This window comes from Schistocerca nitens, chromosome 2 (assembly GCF_023898315.1).
Source record: "Schistocerca nitens isolate TAMUIC-IGC-003100 chromosome 2, iqSchNite1.1, whole genome shotgun sequence".
Taxonomy (NCBI): domain Eukaryota; kingdom Metazoa; phylum Arthropoda; class Insecta; order Orthoptera; family Acrididae; genus Schistocerca; species Schistocerca nitens.
In genome coordinates, this window is record NC_064615.1 from 661,066,467 (window position 1) to 661,089,772 (window position 23,306).

Genomic DNA, 23,306 nt, shown 5'->3' on the forward strand with positions numbered 1-23,306 from the left:
GATGCCAGTGGTTTCAATCAAGAAAAGGACATTATATGCGTTGGTTACCTAGCAGAAGGCAAAACAGTAAAACAAAGACAAGAAGCTGACGAAAAGGAAAAGCGTGGTAGTTTTACGTTACACTGCTACGATATGCTGTTGCCGGCCGGCCAGAGTGGCCGAGCGGTTCTAGGCGCTTCAGTCTGGGACCGCGCGACCGCTACGGTCGCAGGTTCGAATCCTGCCTCGGGCATGGATGCTATGTGATGTCCTTAGGTTAGTTAGGTTTTAGTAGTTCTAAGTTCTAGGGGACTGATGACCTCAGAAGTTACGTCGCATAGTGCTCGGAGCCATTTGAACCATTTGAACCATTCCACCACCACTGTACCTAGAAAAAGCGCCTAGAACCGCACGGCCACAATGACCGGCGGTGGAATGGAATCAGAGGGAGTTCTCAGAATATGTCGAAGGTCAGGAGAGAATTATGGTGTACACTATGTGAAGTAACTTGAAGACGGGGACTCCAAAGGGTTCACAAATGTGTTGGAAAATATGCCTTATGGAAGAACTGCAAAAATTGAAAAGTTAGAGTATGGTGGTATTGTCCAAAAGAGGATGGGCACACGTTTACATAAGCTAATAAAAGATATGAAGGGGAGAAAGCTCAGTGATGGCAAACCAATTGGTGGTCGGGGTAGTCCTACTAAGGAAGAGGTGGAAAAACTGCAGCTCTATCTTGGTTTAGCCATAAGAAGGAATCGAGACAATACTGAGACCATAAATAAATCGATACGGGCTACCTTTTTCCATAAAGCTTCTACGGATGACCATCCACAGCATGCTCTCTGCGACAGTAGTGTAGACGCATGGTGTGGATACAAAGGATACAAAAAAGCAATAGCAAATGGTGAGACATATGTACACCATCACTCCCTGATATTTGAGGTATTGGAAGCAATTAAGCCTATATACAGTGACCTAAGTGACACTGAACTATTGTCACACTGCTTACATGGAAAGACACAAAATGTTAATGAATGTTTCAACCGTGTGATATGGGAACGCCTGCTCAAAGCTGTGTGTGTTGGTTTCAATACCATCAAATCAGGTGTATTAGACGCAGTTATTTGCTTTAATGATGGGGCAGTTAACAGGTGTGATGTTTTAGAGTTGTTGGGTCTAACTCCCGGTTTCAATATGAGATAAGCACTGATGGCAACAGATTCCTTGAGAGTGGCCGACGGCGAAAAATGGGTTCTTGAGGCAACTAAAGAGGTCAGAATAGCAATAAAAGGAAGAAAGAAGATGAGGAACACACAAATCAAGAATATTATGTAACTGGAGGGTTTTAAGGACAACAGAGGTGAGTAATAGATGAAATGAACCTTTAAACTGAATTTCCCAAGAATCAAATTTTCTGACATTTTTATTTTATTAAGAAAAACTATTTCAGCTAGAGGTCTGAAATTTTTTGTGATATTTCGAGCTACCATTTGGAGAAAATTAGACTACAGACACCAGCCTACTATCACCAGGAGGAAAAATATACTCTTATTCATTATAATAATTACCTTAATTTTGATTGTATAATTCAGGTATTTATAGTATAAAAACAATTGATTTAAATCATTTTACTGTTGCCTGCTTTTTAGATAACAATGTCACAAATGTGTGCACAAAGTTTTAAGCATCTAAGAAAAGTAATTAATAAGTCTGTTGACTTCAAACTAGACTGGTAGGAAAAATTTTATATTAATGACCGACAATAATGTTTATACAATGAAGTTTATATCTAAGCTGTTCTGATTATTCTTATATCAAAACCTTCATCCTTCAAACACTTTCATTGTCCTAAAATTTCTTTGTATTCAGAGTTTACATTATGTAGTTAGACCCTCATAAACTTGATGAAAATTCTTACTGTTTTTCCAGCCGTTCACTGGCAAGGTACCTTAAATCTTGATAAGCTACCATTGTAGCAGCAGTAACCGATCTAACAACTGCGTCAAAGGCTTGTTGACTTATATAGGCGTTGCCGACAGCGCGCCGTGTTCTGCCTGTTTATTTTAATACGCATGTCTACACCAGTTTCTTTGGCGCATCAGTGTATTTGCTGTATGCATTGCAATTTGTGTCTTCCTCTGTAGTTATTACTCTCTATTAGTCCCTGTTGTATTACGAAGGCGATTTCCCGATGTCTTATCACGTGTCCTATTAGCATACCCTTTTTTCTGTGTTTTCCATATGTTCCTTTCTTCGCCGATTCTGTGGAGAAACTTCTCAATGACTAGCACTCAAATTTTCAACATTCTACTGTAGCACCACATCTCAAACGCTTCGTGTCTCGTTTGTTACGGTTTCCCACTGTCCATGCTTCATTACGATACAATGCTCTGCTCCATACTTAGATTCTCAGCAAGTTCTCCCTCAAATTAAGGCCTATGTTCGTTACTAGTAGACCTCCCTTGTCACGCGCTCCTTACCATTGCTAGTTAGCTTTTTTTGTCTTTCTGGCTTCGTCCACCACGATTTCCTTCGTCCACTTCGTGATCAACAATATTCACGCAAATTTTCTCGCTTATTCTCGTTTCTGCTACTTGTCAGTACTTTTGTCTTTCTCCTGTTTTCTCTCAATCCATGCTCTGTCCACATTCTACATCTACATCTACGTGATTACTCTCCAATTGACAGTTAAGTACGTGGTAGGGGTTTCATCGAACCATCTTCAAGCTATTTCTCTATGGTTCCCCTCTAACTGGACACAGGAAAAACGAGCACTTAAATCTTTCTGAGTAAGCTCTGATTTCTCTTATTTTACCGCTATGATAATTTCTCGCTATGTAGGTGGAAGCCAACAGAATGTATCGCATTCGGAGTTGGTGATAGAAATTTCACGAGAAAATTCTGTCGCAACGAAAAACGCCTGTGTTTTAATGACTGCCACCCCAGTTTACGCATCATGTCTGTTGCACTCTTTCCCCTATTTCGTGATAATACAAAACGAGCTGCCCTTCTTTGAACTTTTTCGTTACCCTCTGTCAGTCCCATCCGATGCGGTTCCCACACCCTTCAGCAGTACTCCAGAAGAAGGCCGACAAGCCTTTAGTCGATCTGTTGCGTTTCCTAAGTGTTCTACCAATAAATCGCAGTCTTCGGTTTGTTTCACCCACAACGTTACCTATTTGATCGTTCCAATTGAAGTTATTCGTAAGTGTAATCCCTAAGTATTAGGTTGAATTTTCAAGCTGTCGTTTATGTATATAAGTGACAGAAGAGGGTCTATAACACTTATTTGGCGAACGCCAGATATTACTTCTGTTTTACTCGATGATTTTCCGTCACCTAGTACGAACTACGACCTACCTGAGAGGAAGGCGCGAATCCAGTCGCATAACTGAGACGATACTCTACAGGCAAGCGATTTGATTAGGAGAAGCTTGTGAGTAACGCTGTCGAAAGCCTTCTGGAAATCTAAAAATACGGAATCAGTTTGACAACCTCTGTGGATAGCACTCATTAATTTGTGGGAGTAGAGAGCTAGTTGTCTTTCATAAGAACGATTTTTCCTATTAGTCAATAAATCGTTTTTTTTCGAGATAATTCACCATGTTCGAACACAGAATACGTTCCAATACCGTACTGCAAATTCACGTTAGTGTTATGGGTATGTAGCTCAGCGGATTACTCCTGTTTTCTTGGGTACTGGCGTGACGTACAACTTTTCAGTCTTTAGGTACAGCTCTTTCGATGAACGAGCTGTTGTATATCTTTGTTAGATATGGAGCTATTGTATCGGCGTACTCCGAAAGGAACGTGACTGGTATGCAATCTGGACAGGAAGCCTCGCTTTTTTTAAGTGATTTAAACTGCTTCACTACACCGAAGATATCTACTTCTAAGTTAGTCATGTTGGCAGTTTTTCTAGATTAGAATTCTGGATTGTTTACTTCGCCCTCTTTGGTGAATGAGTTTTGAAAAAACCGTGTTTACTTACTCCGCTTTAGTGGCATTGTCATCAGTCACATACCTATATCAGTGGACACAGTGTAGTGAAGTTAAAAACCTGTGATTTGGACATCTAGTTTTCCAAAACCATTTCAACTGGCTCATGCTAATTGCAAAGTTAATTAGCATATTACACAAATGTTTTTTGCATTTATTTCTCCAAAACCGGTTTATATAACCGAAGGTAGATGTTTTGACGATGACTTAGGTTCTACTCAAATCTAATGATCTATAATACTTGCGACACTTGGTAACAGCCTATGGCCAAAATCTTGATTGTGAAATAAAACCTGTTGTACAGTCAAATGACGGTTATATCTTTCAGAAAGTTTGATATGACTGTGGCTCCATGCAAAAATAAAATCATTAATAACCATTGTTATCGTGCAGTGGAGGTACTATTGCGTCTTGCCGCTGGTGTACTTTACACAGGACCAGAATATCTTTGGGTTTTCTGCTAGATTTCGAAACAGAGTTTCGTTGTGGCAAGTATTAAAAGCATCTTTCATTGAATTTCACACTAAATACCGAGTTTCTGTTAAATTTCGACAATCTTATGGATTTTGCGTTCTTTTAAATTTGACATTTGTCTGTTCATTCCATTCCACACATCCTGTAATCCGTTTTCACTTTCACTAAGGATAGCAAAGCCATCAGCAAATGTTATCATTGATTTTGATCCCTGTCATGAACCTCTATTTTATTTCCGTAATTGCTTCTTGGATATATAGATTGAACAAAAGAGCGACAAACCGCATCCCTGACTTAGGCCATTTTTAATCGTAACACTTCGGTCTTGGTTTTCCAAATTTACTGTCCCCTCTCGGTTCTCGCGCGTGTTGTATTTCACCCATCTTTTCCTAAAGGATATTCTTATTTTTCTTAAAATTTTCAACGCACTGCACCGTTTTAAGTCATCGAACGCTTTTTCGAGGGCGACAGATACTATGAGCGCGTCATTATTCTTCTTCTTCTTCTGTGTTGCTTCCACTATGTAGCGCAGCGTCATAAATGCCTCCCTCGAGCCTATACCTTTCCTAAAGCCAGTCTGATCGTCTACTAACAGTTTCTCAATTTTATTGCTCATTCTTCTGAGTGCTTTCTTTGCCGTCAAGCTGGATGCGTAAGATGTTTAGCTCCTCTTGCTGTAGTCCTCGAACTATCAGCTCTTGCTACCTTCGGGTTTTTGTGAACAATATTTCTCGGAAAGGCTAAATGTTATTTAGCCATTGTCTGCATACTTCAATTGGAATAGTCTTTTCGTTGCCACTTCCCGAATGATTTGAAAAATTCCGTATCAATGTTATTATCCCTTCTGCCTTATTTGATCTCAAGCGCGTTAGAGCTGTTTTAAATTCTGATTTTAATACAGATCCCTTATCTCATGAATATTTAGTTGAATTTTTTTCTTACATCACCTCATCGGAAAAGTCCTCCCACTCGCAGAAGTGTTCACTGTACTGTTTCACATATCTTCTCTCTGCTTTGTGTTTAAGGATGGAATTCCCATCGCACATTTAATGTTAGCACTCTTGGTTTTAATTTCACGAAAGGTTGCTGCGGCTTTTCTATATACTGAATCAGTCATTTTGGCGATTACTTCTTTTACGATTTCTTCACATTTTTCCTGCAACCATTCCGCCTTACTATTTATTTCATTTCTATAGGGTTTTATATTGCTGTATTCTTATCTTGACCTTATAATTTTTGAACTTCCTTCTGTCACCCATGAGCTGAAGTATTATTTCACGTACCAAGATTTATTCGCCTATGTTTGTCTATGCAACATCTACGATAGTCCTTTTTATAGATGCTCACTCTTTAACTGACTTTCTTACTGTGGTGCTCCGCGTCTCATCATTTCTACGCAATTCAGTGTCTCACTTCCTTCCACACTGATTCTCCTCAATTACTAAATTGTGCTCTGAGTCTATATGTGCTCCGTGTACATCTCACAGTCCAATGCCCGATTTCTGGGTTTCTGTATGACCATGATATAATCAAGGTGGAATTTTCCTGTATCGCCCGGTCTTTTCGTAGTATACCTTCTCCTGTTGTGATTTTTGAGCAGAGTATTCACTATTAGCCATGTGAAATACACTGCAGAACTCAATTAGTCTTTTCCTCTCTCATTCCTACTATAAAGCCCAAGCTCTCGTGTTACCCTTTGTTCCATTTGTTTCTCCAGAAACCGTGATCCATTCCCCCATGACTATTCGATTTTCATCTCCATTTACATGCAGAATCACCCATTCGGTATCCTCATATCCTTTCTTTGCTTCTTCGTCTCCTGCTTGCGAGGTCAGCATGTGTAACTATCATTTTCGGCATTGGTTTGTTGTAAAATCTGATGAGAACCACCCTACCACTGAATTGTTCAGAGTAGCTCATTCTCTGCCCTATTCATAAGAAATTCTACACCCGCTGTACCATTTTCTGATGCTGTTGATATTACCCTATATTTATCTCGCCGTGAATCGCTAATTTCTTTCGATTTTTCTTGACAGACTTCCACTACATCTAAGGTGAGACATTGCATTTCCCTGTCTAGTAATCGTACCTTCCCTACTACGTTCAAGCTTATGACATTCCAAGCTCCGTTTCATAGAATCCTTTCCCTTTGTTGTTTAGTCAGTTGTTTTTCTCATGGTCACCTAATCCCTGACACCCTCCTCCCGGAGATTCGAACAGGATACGAATCCGGAATCTCTTGGTAATAGAGAGATAACCATACCACTTTTCATTTACAGTTCATACGTCCTGTGGATACACATACATACACTCCTGGAAATTGAAATAAGAACACCGTGAATTCATTGTCCCAGGAAGGGGAAACTTTATTGACACATTCCTGGGGTCAGATACATCACATGATCACACTGACAGAACCACAGGCACATAGACACAGGCAACAGAGCATGCACAATGTCGGCACTAGTACAGTGTATATCCACCTTTCGCAGCAATGCAGGCTGCTATTCTCCCATGGAGACGATCGTAGAGATGCTGGATGTAGTCCTGTGGAACGGCTTGCCATGCCATTTCCACCTGGCGCCTCAGTTGGACCAGCGTTCGTGCTGGACGTGCAGACCGCGTGAGACGACGCTTCATCCAGTCCCAAACATGCTCAATGTGGGACAGATCCGGAGATCTTGCTGGCCAGGGTAGTTGACTTACACCTTGTAGAGCACGTTGCATGGCACGGGATACATGCGGACGTGCATTGTCCTGTTGGAACAGCAAGTTCCCTTGCCGGTCTAGGAATGGTAGAACGATGGGTTCGATGACGGTTTGGATGTACCGTGCACTATTCAGTGTCCCCTCGACGATCACCAGTGGTGTACGGCCAGTGTAGGAGATCGCTCCCCACACCATGATGCCGGGTGTTGGCCCTGTGTGCCTCGGTCGTATGCAGTCCTGATTGTGGCGCTCACCTGCACGGCGCCAAACACGCATACGACCATCATTGGCACCAAGGCAGAAGCGACTCTCATCGCTGAAGACGACACGTCTCCATTCGTCCCTCCATTCACGCCTGTCGCGACACCACTGGAGGCGGGCTGCACGATGTTGGGGCGTGAGCGGAAGACGGCCTAACGGTGTGCGGGACCGTAGCCCAGCTTCATGGAGACGGTTGCGAATGGTCCTCGCCGATACCCCAGGAGCAACAGTGTCCCTAATTTGCTGGGAAGTGGCGGTGCGGTCCCCTACGGCACTGCGTAGGATCCTACGGTCTTGGCGTGCATCCGTGCGTCGCTGCGGTCCGGTCCCAGGTCGACGGGCACGTGCACCTTCCGCCGACCACTGGCGACAACATCGATGTACTGTGGAGACCTCACGCCCCACGTGTTGAGCAATTCGGCGGTACGTCCACCCGGCCTCCCGCATGCCCACTATACGCCCTCGCTCAAAGTCCGTCAACTGCACATACGGTTCACGTCCACGCTGTCGCGGCATGCTACCAGTGTTAAAGACTGCGATGGAGCTCCGTATGCCACGGCAAACTGGCTGACACTGACGGCGGCGGTGCACAAATTCTGCGCAGCTAGCGCCATTCGACGGCCAACACCGCGGTTCCTGGTGTGTCCGCTGTGCCGTGCGTGTGATCATTGCTAGTACAGCCCTCTCGCAGTGTCCGGAGCAAGTATGGTGGGTCTGACACACCGGTGTCAATGTGTTCTTTTTTCCATTTCCAGGAGTGTATGTCTTTCATAAAATACTTTCCATTGCCTTAAGTGTTTTCCTGTCGTCGATAACAGCCGAGTCTTAATTTTTTAGTGCAGTTTCCCGCCTCAAGACCAAGAGTGTCCTCAGAACGTCAGTTCACTCCTCCGTCCTCTTTGACTAGGTTGTTTATAGAATGAGGGTGACCTCTTAGGCCGGAAGTATTGAGACGCTATCCCTAGACGATCCCAGACCACCACCAAGGATAATGCGACAAATTTTGCTGACCAGGCACATTCCATGGTACAAAGTTTGTTCCTCAATAGTGATGCTGTATTCCATGACGACAAGGTCCATGTTTATACAGATAGCTTCGTCCAAAACTGGTTTTGTGAACACGAGGATGAATTGTTGCACCTCCGAAGGCCACTACATACGTCAGATCTCAATATTATGGAGTCTTTGTCGTCTACCCTAGAGAGAAAGGCACGTGACCGCTATCCGCCTCAATCATCGTTGCCCGAATTTGTCACTATTTTGCAAGAACCATGGACCTTGCCGTTGGTGGGGAGGCTTGCGTGCCTCAGCGATACAGATTGCCGTACCGTCGGTGCAACCACAACGGAGGGGTATCTGTTGAGAGGCCAGACAAACGTGTGGTTCCTGAAGAGGGGCAGCAGCCTTTTCAGTAGTTGCAGGGGCAACAGTCTGGATGATTGACTGATCTGACCTTGTAACACTAACCAAAACGGCCTTGCTGTGCTGGTACTGCGAACGGCTGAAAGCAAGGGGAAACTACTGCCGTAATTTTTCCCCAGGGCATGCAGATTTTATGGTTAAATGACGATGGCGTCCTCTTGGATAAAATATTCCGGAGGTAAAATAGTCCCCCATTCGGATCTCCAGGCAGAGACTACTCTGGAGGACGTCGTTATCAGGAGAAAGAAAACTGGCGTTCTACGGATCGGAGCGTGGAATGTCAGATCCTTTAAACGGGCAGGTAGGTTAGAAAATTTAAAAAGGGAAATGGATAGGTTAAACTTACATATAGTGGGAATTAGAGAAGTTCGGTGGCAGGAGGAACAAGACTTGTCGTCAGGTGAATACAGGTTTATAAATACAAAATCAAATAGGCGTAATGAAGGGGAAGGTTTAATAATGAATAAAAAGTAGGAGTGCGGGTAAGCTACTACAAACAGCATAGTGAACGCATTACTGTGGACAAGATAGACACGAAGCCCACGCCTACTACAGTAGTAGAAGTTTATATGCCAACTAGCTCTGCATATTATGAAGAAATTGATGAAATGTATGATGAGATAAAAGAAATTATTCAGGTAGTGAAGGGAGACTAAAATTTCATAGTCATCGGTGACTGCAATTCGAGAGTAGGAAAAGGGAGAGAAGGAAACGTAGTAGGTGAAAAAAGATTGGGGGTAAGAAATGAAAGAGGAAGCCGTCTGGTAGAATTTTGAACAGAGCATAAGGTAATCATAGCCAACACTTGGTTCAAGAATTATAACAGAAAGTTGTATACATGGAAGAATCCTGGAGATACTAGAAGGTATCAGAAAGATTATATAATGGTAAGACAGAGATTTAGGAGCCAGGTTTTAAATTGTAAGGCATTTCCAGGGGTAGATGTGGACTCTGACCACCATCTATTGGTTATGAACTGTAGATTAAAACTGAAGAAACTGCAAAAAGGTGGGAATTTAAGGAGATGGGACCTGGATAAACTGACTAAACCAGAGGTTGTACAGAGTTTCAGGGAGAGCATAAGGAGGCAATCGGCACGAATGGGGGAAAGAAATGCAGTAGAAGAAGAATGGGTAGCTCTGAGGGATGAAGTAGTGAAGATAGCACAGGATCAACTAGGTAAAAAGACGAGGGATAGTAGAAATACTTGGGTAACGGAAGAAATATTGTATTTAATTGATGAGAGGAGAAAATGTAAAAATACAGTAAATGAAGCAGGCAAAGTGGAATACAAACGTCTCTAAAATGAGATCGACAGGAAGTGCAAAATGGCTAAGCAGGGTTGGCTAGAGGACAAATGTAAGGATGTAGAGGATTATCTCATTAGGGTTAAGATAGATACTACCTATAGGAAAATGAAAGACACATTAAGAGAAAAGAGAACCACTTGTACGATTATCAAGAGCTCAAATGGAAACCTAGTTCTAAGCAAAGAAGGGAAAGCAGAAAGGTGGAATGGGTATATAGAGGGTCTATACAAGGGCGATGTACTTGAGGACAATAATATGGAAATCGAACAGGATGTAGATGAAGATGAAATGGGAGATGGGATACTGCGTGAAGAGTTTGACAGAGCACTGAAAGACATGAGTCGAAACAAGGCCCCGGGAGTAGACAACATTCCATTAGAACTACTGACGTCTTTGGGAGAGCCCGTCCTGACAAAACTCTACCATCTGGTGAGCAAAATGTATGAGACAGGCGAAATACCCTCAGACTTCAAAAAGAACATAATAAATCCAATCCCAAAGAAAGCGGGTGTTGACAGATGTGAAAATTGCAGAACTATCAGTTTAATAAGACACACCTGCAAAATACTAATGCTAATTCTTTACAGACGAATGGAGAATCTGGTAGAAGCCGACCTCGGAGAAGATCAGTTTGGATTCCGTTGAAAAATTGGAACACGTGAGGCTATACTGACCTTACGACGTATCTTAGAAGAAAGATTAAGGAAAGGCAAACCTACGTTTCTAGCATTTGTAGACTTAGAGAAAGCTTTTGACAATGTTGACTGGAATACTCTATTTCAAAGTCTAAAGGTTGCAGGGGTAAATTACAGGGAGCGAAAGGCTATTTACAATTTGTACAGACACCAAATGGAGGTTATAAGAGTCGAGGGGCATGAAAGGGAAGCAGTCGTTGGGAACGGAGTGAGGCAGGGTTGAAGCCTTTCCCCGATGTTATTCAATCTGTATATTGAGCAAGCATTAAAGGAAACAAAAGAAAAATTCAGAGTAGGTATTAAAATCCATGGAGAAGAAATAAAAATTTTGAGGTTCGCCGATGACATTGTAATTCTGTCAGAGACAGCAAAGGACTTGGGAGAGCAATTGAACGGAATGGACAGTGTCTTCAAAGGAGGATATAAGATGAACATCAACAAAAGCAAAACGAGGATAATGGAATGTAGTCGAGTTAACTCGGGTGATGCTGAGGGAATTAGACTAGGAAATGAGACACTTAAAGTAGTAAAGGGGTTTTGCTATTTGGGGAGCAAAATAACTGATAATGGTCAAAGTAGAGAGGATATAAAATGTAGACTGGTAATGGCAAGGAAAGCGTTTCTGAAGAAGAGAAATTTGTTAACATCGAGTATGGATTTAAGTGTCAGGAAGTCGTTTCTGAAAGTATTTGTATATAGTGTAGGCACGTATGGAAGTGAAATATGGACGATAAATAGTTTGGACAAGAAGAGAATAGACGCTTCCGAAATGTGGTGCTACAGAAGAATGCTGAAGATTAGATGGCTAGATCACATAACTAATGAGGAGGTATTGAATAGAATTGGGGAGAAAAGGAGTTTGTGGCTCAATTTGACAAGAAGAAGGGACCGGTTGGTAGGACATGATCTGAAGGATCGAGTGATCACAAATTTTGCATTGGAGGGCAGCGTGGAGGGTAAAAATCGTAGAGGGAGACCAAGAGATGAATACACTAAGCAGATTCAGAAGGATGTAGGTTGCAGTAAGTACTGGGAGATGAAGAAGCTTGCACAGGATAGAGTAGCATGGAGAGCTGCATCAAACCAGTCTCAGTACTGTAGACCACAACAATAACAACAACAACTGCTATAAGACTCACTCGGGAACCATACTTTTCCGTGTTCTTCTCCATCTTCTTCTTCTTCTTCTTCTCCTTCTTCTTCTCCTACTCCTTCGTCTTCCCAACATGGATTGGACGTTCGGAGCTGTTCCGTGTCCATATGATTTATTCTAATTTTTCTTTGGTCTTCCCACACTGCTTCTTTTGACTGGCTTGCATCTACTTGGAGCTTCTGGTAGTCTTAGTTCACTCATACGTTCTAGATGGTCTGTCCGCGTCTTCTTTATTTATATGTATGTTATAACGTAGGCTAATATTTGCAATTCTTCTCTAATCCCTTCATTTCTAAATCGGTATTGTGTAGAATAGAACAAACTTTTGTAACCCTTAGAAATTTCATTTCTGCTGTTTATGCGCGACGTTTATCTCCATCATGCATAACTGAAAGCAGTGTAGCAAACGCCATTGCATATAAATTTGAGCTGGGTGTCCTTCCAGGTTTCGTTTTTGAATATTTTTGTCATGGTGGCGCATATAATCTGGAATTATTTAATTTAATATCTACGTTTTTTTCTATTGTTGACAAAACATACATTATGTCCAAGGTAACTAAAATTAGATACTTGTTCAGTTGGTTGGTTATTTATACTTTTGTTCTTAAGGGGTTTCTTCCTATGAAGGGCATCACCTTTGTTATGTTCAAAGAAAAATTCAGAGTATATTGAATGGAGCACAGGTGCAACTATGGAATACTCTTTGTAATCCATCTTCTGATTTATCTATAAGCAGCAGATCGTCAGCACTTAGACGCGTATTAAAACATTTTCTTTATCCTAGGATAATACCTTGTGTTGAAAGTGTATTTTGCTACCTACAAGTGGCGTCGTTTATATATAAACAGTGTCACAGAAGAGCTACATCCTTGTCTTACCGCTTGATTTAGAATTAATACCTGCTTCTCTTTACTTTTTTGCAGAACTCTTCGTGTGTTTATATAGATATTCTTTATTGCTAATATAAGATGTTTACTGTAACCATATTGTTTTAAAATTTCCCATAGTATCTATCTGTCTACTTTGTCGAACGCCTTTTAAAAATCGACGAAGGTTACATTCCCTCCACTTCTCTAATATTCTATTTATTGTATGAAAATTATTTGAGCAAGATCTTCGTTTCCTATATCCGTTTGGAACTTCAGATAACTTGACCTCTGCTAAGGGCTGCAAACGACCGTTAAGTAATTTAGCGTATGTTTTGTACACTGTTCAATACACTCATTCCTCGAGACTGCTTTATATTTACTACCTTCCACCGCTCCAGTATCTTGTCTCCAAGTCAGTACATACTTATCAAATGCACAATTCGATATTTCAGAAGCATTCCTCCCCTTTACGGTAACTACACAGAATCTGTATTCACCGACACAAATGAAAGTTTTTCTGCATCTAAATAGACTTGGCAATGCGTTGTGTGTTTTGTTTCTACATTTTTGTTCAACCCGCCTATGTCGGTATGATACTCTCAAGTGTGGTGACTATGTGACCTTCCTCAAAGTCCAAAAGACGGTGAGAGCTGCAAGTGCACGTCCTCTGAGTAATCTGCGTTGCATTCTCCACCTCAAATGCCCCAGTAACGTTAGATAGCAGAAATATTAATCTTGTGCTCAACCATGCTTCACGTGTAGGCATGGCTTCGTTCCGCAGTTGTAATAAGTTTGCATAAGAATGAAATTTCCAACATTTACCACGTGCTTAGATATACTGGAGTATCACTTTGGTACCGTTTCCGGGGTAACATTTCCCATTTCCGTCAGTGTAATAATTGTTTATTGATACTGAAGTGAATGTCTAAGCAGTAGAAAAAAACCTATTTGTCTGCTAAGATATGTTCAGAACGAGGAAACTAAGGGATTTGAAACAAGACTAGTCATGTATCATACACTAGATTTGGTAGACTCAGACTTCCGCTTAATTTCACATCCAAGGAACACGTATGCACTATACTTTGAAATATACGAAAAATGTTTTAGAAATATTTCAAAACTATGTGCGTAAAATTGAGTCTTCTCTGAAAATCTATGAACCACATGTACTAATCTTTAAGGGAAATATGTAAAGAAGTAAATATTTTTTTTTTTTCGAAACAAGGACAAACCCTCCCAACAACATCGAGAGCGTTTCATGTTGCATGAAAGCGTAGCCTTTCATGGCCGCTTTCAATGACATCAAAATTGCTTGTGCTTTGGTACCGTGTTATTATTTCCAGAATCTTTGGAACTGACGTTTCATCCGTCTGGTTGAACCCTTCTTGTGGCAGTCTCAGCGAGAAGTTCGAAACGTCGAAGACTCTGGAAGCAATAACACGGTAACAAAACACAAAAACTTCTAATTCCATTTTTGCATCCCACTCTAAAACTCATTTCCACTACAGTATAAGTTTTTTGCCGTTTGTTATCAGAGTGGTTGTCGTCTCTGTACTTGGGTTTGATAGTGAAATTAGTTGCACACAAAGCACCCCTAGGTCGTACTTTGTATGACTAAGGAACGAACTATTCGCTTTTAGAATTCGGAAATATTTTTTCCTAATACATCTTAATATCAGTTTTCAACCTCCAAATCTCCACTGAAGCACCAACAGCTGACGCTAAAACCATAAACCTCGCAGCAGTGTGCTGTGTACTACAGTGTGGCTCCGACACGCGGATCGCTGCTCTCCCCGCGGCCTGGATATTGTCAGTCACCTGTGCGACGGCCAATCAATATGCGCGCCTGCGTGGGCGGGTAGCTCGAGCGCGCCCATTGTCGCCGTAATTAAATGCGGCGCCCCCGTATTAACTTTAATTGCTACTCAGCGCCGACCGGAGGTACCGGCTGCGCAATCACGGCGCACCGCCGTCGCCCCCACTAAAACATTGCCGTCCCACAGCACAACAATTAGCCGCGTGTGTGACGTGCTATTACTGCCCCACGGGGCAGGCTTCGTTTCGATATCATTCCTCCGAATCAAACGAGCAGTGGCGGCTTCGACTGAATAACCTCGCGTGAATGGGCATCATAAACTGCCTACCAGAAACTCATTCGATTGCCTGTGAATTGTTAAGACTTGTAACGTGGCTGTTAGTGGCAGTTATCTGAATGTGTGATTGACAGAGAAGAATGTTCAGCTTTCGTTTATACCACTAGAAGCTAATAGGACGACCTGAAAAGTAATGCCTCCGAATTTTTTTCATGAAAATTCTTTCAGTTTTTTAAATGAAACAAACGTCGGTAACACTCTACACATATTTGCAGCCCTCTGGCGCTAGGGGGCTCCGAACTGTGGCGTGTATCATGGTGGAGTGTAAGCAAGTTGGTGCGTAAGAAACAACGCGTTGTAGTCGAGTTTTCAGTACGACGAGTTCGTCCATTCATGTAGCACCCTCTCCTCCAGCATTCCAATGCGAGAGGGACCGAGCGAGGTGGCGCAGTGGTTAGCACACTGGACTTGCATTCGGGAGGACGACGGTTCAATCCCGTCTCCGGCCATCCTGATTTAGGTTTTCCGTGATTTCCCTAAATCGCTTCAGGCAAATGCCGGGATGGTTCCTTTGAAAGAGCACGGCCGATTTCCTTCCCCATCCTTCCCTCACCCGAGCTTGCGCCCCGTCTCTAATGACCTCGCTGTCGACGGGACGTTAAACACTAATCTCCTCCTCCAAAGCGAGACCACACATGAGCTCTACGACATCTGCAACAATATGACGCCTTGGGTTCACTGTCATCGATCATCCTCCACACAGTCCCGACTTGACCCCATCCGATTTTCATCTGTTTCCAAAACTTAAAGAACACCTTCGAGAATTTCACTTTGTTAGCGATGAAGCGGTGCGAGCAGAGGTGAAGTTGTGGCTCCGTCAACAGAGTCAAACAGTTTACAGTGACGCTATCAACAAACTGGCCTCTCGTTGGGAGAAATGTGATCGTCGCCACGGTGACTGTATAGAAATAAACATGTAGAAAAGAAGAATATATATGTAAAATATTAATAACGTTTGTTTTATTCAAAAGGCCTAAATAGTTTTCACATAAAAGATATAGCGCTTCCCCTGTATTCTGGTTAACTCTCTCAACTTTCACCTGATACTGAATACGCCTCCTACCTGCAGGTGATGGTTAATTATTCTATAATTAACATAGTATTAATTATAACTGTGACTGTGGCACAATGGATCTCATATCTTCCGAGAAGCAAACATCATTTATAGTGACGTCTAGTGACGAAATTTGTAGCGAACAAATTGAATCTACAGATAAGCACCGGATACGATACACATTTCAATAGAAACTAGACGTTGGAAATGGCTGCATTGATTTAAAATAAAATATGAGTGTACACATCTGCAGACATTTTTATTCAAACATATACTATCAACCTTTCAGAATACTTAATCGTTCACTTGCAGTCAAGTCTTCGAAGGAACCACTTGAGAATCCGCAACATCCAGAAACAGACGGCCCCCGTATGCCAATATCGACAATTTTTGATAGGTGCATATGGGGCCTGAAGATGGCGTACTGAATTGCCCAGACTGGTAGCGAAGACAAAATAAAATAATTTCTGAATTTACACGACTTTCTGCCGAATTTCTTTACTAAATAAATGTTCACTAAATTCTCTCGGACGGAGTGTATCTAGAGCTTTAATGGTGGAATATGTGTTGAGGTGGGATGTAGACGAGTCGAGGTTACCTTCACATGGAAGCGCGATACACATTTAATTGTGGCCTTCAGCCATTGGTATTGCACCTTGCATATGTTTGTTCCATATGCTTAGCCTTAAGGCTTTCCACATAGCGGTGATATGTTTTTTATGTATTTGATTTGCCTCTTTAATTGCATTTTTATCTTGTTGATTTTTAAGATTTCTTGTTGTTAAACATTCTGGCCTTCTGCCTTTAAAAATCTATGGTAATATATTCTAAAATTTTGAAATGTAATTGTGGCCCTCAGCTATTTGCATTGCACTTTGCATATGTTTACTGGTTTTTCTTTTTAAATTATTTTATTGCTATCTTGGATTTTTATCTTGTTGATATGTTAAGATTTCTTGTTTGGAGCCTTCAGCCGTGAAAGAGTTGTATTCGGTAAAGGTCTGGTGGCTATGTGCCGCTTTGGTTGTAAAGGTTATTCAATTACAATAAATGACAATTAGAAGGAGAAACTGACCTCAACCTTTGACCCTTTCCACAATCCTATTACCTATTCTGCCCAGCGGGTTTAGCTGGCATATCACTGGTAGCAGAGCGTGGTTACGCTCGTGCTTACCAACCCCTTAGTTGCGGTCAGTTTCACTCTTGTTTCTATTGTGTCTGTGGCATCTTATTGTTGGGTTTGTATTGTTTCAGGTGTTACGATAAAGGCAGTCAGACATAATTCGGGGATCGGTCTGCTAAGACGCACATCCCGTTTACGGGTTTGCAACGAGGCGCAAACCAACTCCGGGCAGTGCTCCAGAATTGGAAGTACGTTAGCGCTGCCAGGCTGTAGACAGTTGACTTCACGTCGGCGGTGGTCGGAGACACAGGAGCGGCAATTCGGTTCCCTTTAACGCTATTGAAGGCCTTGAAGACACTATTTGTCTTCTAGAGGGAACCCAACCTGGTGCCAGTCAGCTGGATTGAATGTGGGCGCTGATAATCCAGACGTTTCCTTCTTGTCTGAAAGTTCTGGTAGCTCTTTGCTTGTCAGCTTCGAATAGTCCCTTCAACAGTGGTGAGGCGTAGCTTAGTGCCTTCTACTGTGTGGGGATGTCGGGTTGCCTGGGGCGTATTACCTCTGCACTATTGAAGTCCGAGCGGGTATCTCGCTATTTTCGTTTCTGGCTTAGCAATGGCTGTTAACTGGTCGTCTTGCTGCACTTAGGTCGGTCTCTTCCCGGGGAAGGGATGTCGGGTAGCCAGTGGGCGTGTTTCCTCTGCAGGGGTGAGTCCTTTCTCGGCCACTGTCTTGTGCCTTTTTGGAAGATGCTAATTAGTTTATTTCGGCATGTCACCGCCGGGTTCTTCTTTGAGGGGGGGGGGGGGGGAGGTTGAGCCGTGCGTGGCTCGTGTTCCCGCCATCATGTGTTTTACACCTTGTTTTTAACGTACTTCCACCTCACTACGTTAAAAACAGGATGTAAAATAGATGATGGCGGGAACACGAGCCACACAGGGCTCAGTTACATCCTTAAGCAATCGTTCATTCTTCCATGTTACATTACAGCACTAACTAACACACCGGCTATGTGCTATAGGCACATGTTAAGATTTCTTGTTTGGAGGCCTTCGGCCGTGAAAGAGTTGCATTCGGTAAAGGTCTGGCTATGTGCCGCTTTGGTTGTAAAGGTTATTAAATTACAATAAATGACAATTAGAAGGAGAAACTGACCTCAACCTTTGGCCCTTTCCATAATCCTGGTGAACTGCAACTTTATCTCAAGATGTGGAGGACCTTGGTAAGTTGTTAGATACTCCAAAAGTGTAATACTTGTTTATTACACTCGCACAGTTGTATGTATGCCTACATGACTTTTCTTATAAATTCTCAGTAATGTGTGCCAAGCCCTACGCATACGTGCATAATAGTGATCTGGCTACATTCCTTCTCCGAATCCTTAATTATTCTGTAATTCTAAAACTACCAGTTGTCTACTAACACTTGTGGTTTCTGGTATCATTAGAAAAACTGTGTTCTACATTTCTAGTGGACATCAATGACTTTCTCAAATAGCCAGAGACATCGAGTACAAAACTTCATAACTATAATGTACAAATATGTAAGTATTTTGCTACATGACTAAAATTCGTATCCCTGTTAAGATACTGAAGGGATCGTATCAATTTTTAAGAGTGTGCTGTATCCGCTAAAATACTTATGCGATTAGCTGCCTGCGGTAACATGCCGGTTCCGGAATTTGGGTACGCGCGCTGGCCACGAATCGAATCCGTCCACCAGGTTAACGACCGGAGCCGATGTGCCTGCATGTGGTTTTTAGCGGTCGTACTACATGTGACTGTGGGAACACAGAACTAATAACCACGTCCCGTCTGTTACGCGATTCGAAAACATTTACATAACACTGGTACACATTCCCGCCATGGAATTACATTAGACGCACTCGGATGGGGTACGCTGAGTCCGTCCCAGCGGAGAAGGGTTGGCGATACGAAGGGTATCCGACCACGCCCTACCACTGATAAAGACAAATCCGAAAAATTAACCTGCCGAGTCCGTGAAGATATGGGATACAGACGAAGGAAAAGAAAGATCCTGAATAGAATAAAACTTCTACCTACGATGCCATTAGTTAGCTGTTTTTCAGCCAATAATTTTCATAGGAGCTGGACAACGTGGAAGTCACAGAAGCACATTTAGTGAGTTGGGAGTATATCGACAAGTGCTTTATTTCGTTTGCTTCGAACATCATCGGTAGCGCTTACTAAACACCATAGTGTCATCTAGGGATAGCGTCTTTGATTAGAAATCAAAACATCCCGGTCTTCAGGTTCAAACCTAGCCACTGCTTAAATTTTTAATAAAAAATCACCTGAAATGTTAACGATATCTTCGTTCTGCTAACGGCACTGGAACGAACTGAGTATACGTGCAATATCTTGCCGTTAGAGTGGGAAATTATCCTTAAATGACAGAATAATCAGCAATAACCAAAGGCCTGAGGCTGTAGTGGAACAGGTAACTGATGGAGCTGGATTGCCTGTGAGTGAACACCGATTTTGAACATATTTCATATTACTAGACTTGCATGAATCAAAGAGCAATACCAATGAGAACAAAACTCACTGCAGTATGACATATTTCCCGTGGACGATGCAACGAATTTCACTGTTGAATGCTGAAGATACACATGACAACATTACGTCTCCAAAAATTGTTCAAAAATTAATTGAGTTACCCCAAACTATTTTATATTCCGGGTATTCGCAGCCGTTGAAAGGCATGATGTTAGGAAGAATTCCGCTAACGTCTGGTAAAATTGTTGTTTATGAATATACAACAGCTTTCGCGGCCTAAAGCTGCATCGTCCGGTGTAACCTACATCGTAAAAAGCAAAGTACAATGTCAGCACATTTTGTGAATGTTAAAATTAATAAAGGAATGTCTAAAGTATACTCACAACGTTAAAAGAACATAGGCATACCAATCGCTCCTCGTCAAAGTGTACTACTCAGTGAATATCGTCAATGTATTGGCGAGCAAAAGGTAACGAAGACGTGCTCCAATCTTTAAAATTTGCCTGCGTCTGAAAAGAAAGACAGAACAATATATTATAGTGAGCGGAATTAGAAGCATTTAAAAGGCGACTGAATTAGCGATAATAAATTGTCTCTGCTAACGGGATTAGTCGCGGCACCAGGCAAATTAGTAAGCGGAATGTACCAGATGGCAGAGTCTTACGGGTGTTATGGCAGGACAGCAGGGTGCTGGGCGAGGGAAAAGCGGCCGCACAACTAGCTGGCTGGCGGAACGGAAGCTATCCATGTTGACAGTGTGGCGTCATATACTCGGGGGTCACTAGCTTTACAAGCGAGAATAGCACAGAATTTTATTGCGTACTAATATCTAATCGTATAAACATTCGTATTAACGAGAATGCTATGATGCTTTAATTCTAAATGGTTGGTCAACGTGAACTGCACATTTTCCTGTCAATATGCAACAATTTCTACATTCTTTAATATATATAAAATATTGCTTGTTTCTTTTTTATATAGTATTTTTAAATTTTTTGACGAGTTCGTGATGCTGTCCCCTCTTCCCGTAAGTGTGCTGTTAATGCAGATCGTGGGCCACTTAAGTCAAGAGGTTCCTGAAATCTTGTTGGAAATGACCTACCAGTTTGCCCCCCCCCCCCCTATTTTCTAGGGCAATAATTGAATGTAATGCCGTATACACCCGCTTATTGTATTTATTTACCATAGCTTCTTCTTTGTTCCTGAGATTTCTGCATAGATATGAAAATGTAAAATACGCTGAAATAATGCTTTCAGGTCTCATACATCTGCCAATCTTTTTTCGGATACTGCACCCAGATATGGTATTCTATAACGAACGGATCGTTCCTGTCCTCGGCTGATCTAAGCGCTACAAAATCTGCCTCTGACCCTCTTCCAGCATACTTCTATTAATTGCATTAACAAAGGCAGGATCGTAACAGTTTTGATACGTTATATACTGAATAACCTCATATTCAGATACTTCAGCTTCACTAGTAAGACGCACTTTATACATGCGACTTAACAGGGCTCTGATTGACGCGGATTTATATTTCAGTGGGTGAGACGACTACCCGTGTATAACAAGATCTGTTGTGGTTGGCTTTCGGTAAATATCGAAGCCTAATTTTTTTCAGTTTTTACGGTCAGTTGTAGGTTGGAAACTGGTAAAGTGTCATTTTCAGCGCACTGCCCAGGAAGTAGTAACTTTTGGTTCTAGCGGAGAAACTGGCCGCTTTTAAGTTTACTACCATCATATGATATCAAAACTTGTAAACATATCTCTTCCATAGAATTAGTCTTTTGGCATGATAAGGGAATTTTGTAATAAGTTCTTGGTTCAAATGGCTCTGAGCACTATGGGACTTAACATCTTAGGTCATCAGTCCCCTAGAACTTACAACTACTTAAACCTAACTAATCTAAGGACATCACACACATCCATGCCCGAGGCAGGACTCGAACCTGCGACCGTAGCAGTCGCGCGGTTCCGGACTGAGCGCCTAGAACCGCGAGACCACCGCGGCCGGCAATAAGTTCTTGCTCAAAGTTTATGATAAAGGTACTTACTATGCAATAAGCAAGTAGCGATCCCATGGCTAACCCTTCTTATTGTGAATAAAAACCATCCCTGACTTTTAAAATAATTAAAAGATAAAACAGTTTTTAATAAAATCAGCATTTCTTCCACCTCCTTAGATGGTCTCCCCGATAAAGTATACAGATTCTTTGCGATAATACATAGCACCTGAACGGTAGGTATATCAGCATACATGTTTGACAGCACATGTCATCACAGGTGTGATTGGTAGTATGGAACACCCTTCAAATTGTTTCTAAGCTGTTCCCTATACTGAAATTAATGGGATGTCGAAAATGTTTACTCAGGTAATCAGATAGAACCTTATGTATCTCATAACCTGCGCCCCCTCTAGCATTCACAATCGGTCATAAAGGTTTACATATTTTGTAAGCTTTACAGTACCACGTACTTTTGGTACAGTTGGGTGCATTGATAAAAATCGTTTACTAAAAACCTTTTTTAGATGTTCACTACATATCTGGCAGTTAAATCATATTTAAGTTTCATTCTATTATTCTGGTAAAAAAAAAAAATTTGTTATTCACTTGAGTAGTCCGCCTCTAAGGTTGCTACTGCTGACTTACTTTTGTCAGCCTGTACTGCGAGTGCTTGATGTGCTGATAACTTACTATTAACTGACGTTATAATGAAACAGTCCGAGTTTTAATTCTCTGCTTTTGGATTTCCCTCCTTTTTCTGCGTAGATATAAGCTGGTTAACTTTGACCACAACTTCATTACGGTTTGCAGTACACATTCGAGCACCACCCAAAGCCGCCACCGTAAGAGCAGTTATGCTGCTTGCTTGCCCGCGAAAGCGTGCTGTTTGTAAATTGTAGGATAAACCTTTCTTTAATAACTTCTCCTCCCTTCCATCGAATGTTATGCTCGTTTGGTTACATAATCTAGGCGCAAAATGTAAATGACTCCAGCAGTTTGGTCCCACAGGCACTTACCACAAATTTTAATTATTTTATTTCATGATTTAGCTATTAGTTAATAGTTAATTTGGCCTCCTTGGGTATTTTCACTATCACTAGTACTTGCAACACAGTAGGAAACTGTGATCATATTACACGTACACACATCTGTATCGAGGAGGCACCATTCGTTGGCGTCCTGCATAACGTTAAGGCCGTGGTAGTTGAGTGCACAATTGATTCAGACGAGAAGTCAGTATGTGAAAAGAGCAAAATGCAACTAAAAAAAACTTCTTAAATATGGAATTTTTTCTTTTTACAAACAGACTTCCCTTCTGAGACAGTTGTGCCCGGAACTACCATGGTCATAAGGAAACGTTATGCATAACCCCATAGAATGTTGCTTCTTTAACACAGATACGTAAAGATACCTGAGTACAGTTTTTCGCTGTATAGAAAGTAGAATCGGTGGTTTGAAAATGCTCAATGAGGCAAAATTAACTAATAGCTGATTCATGAAATAAACTGCTTTTTTTCTTCCAAACAAGGACAGACTATGCAGGAATATGACTTCTTTTCGTGTTTTCATAGCGCTCATG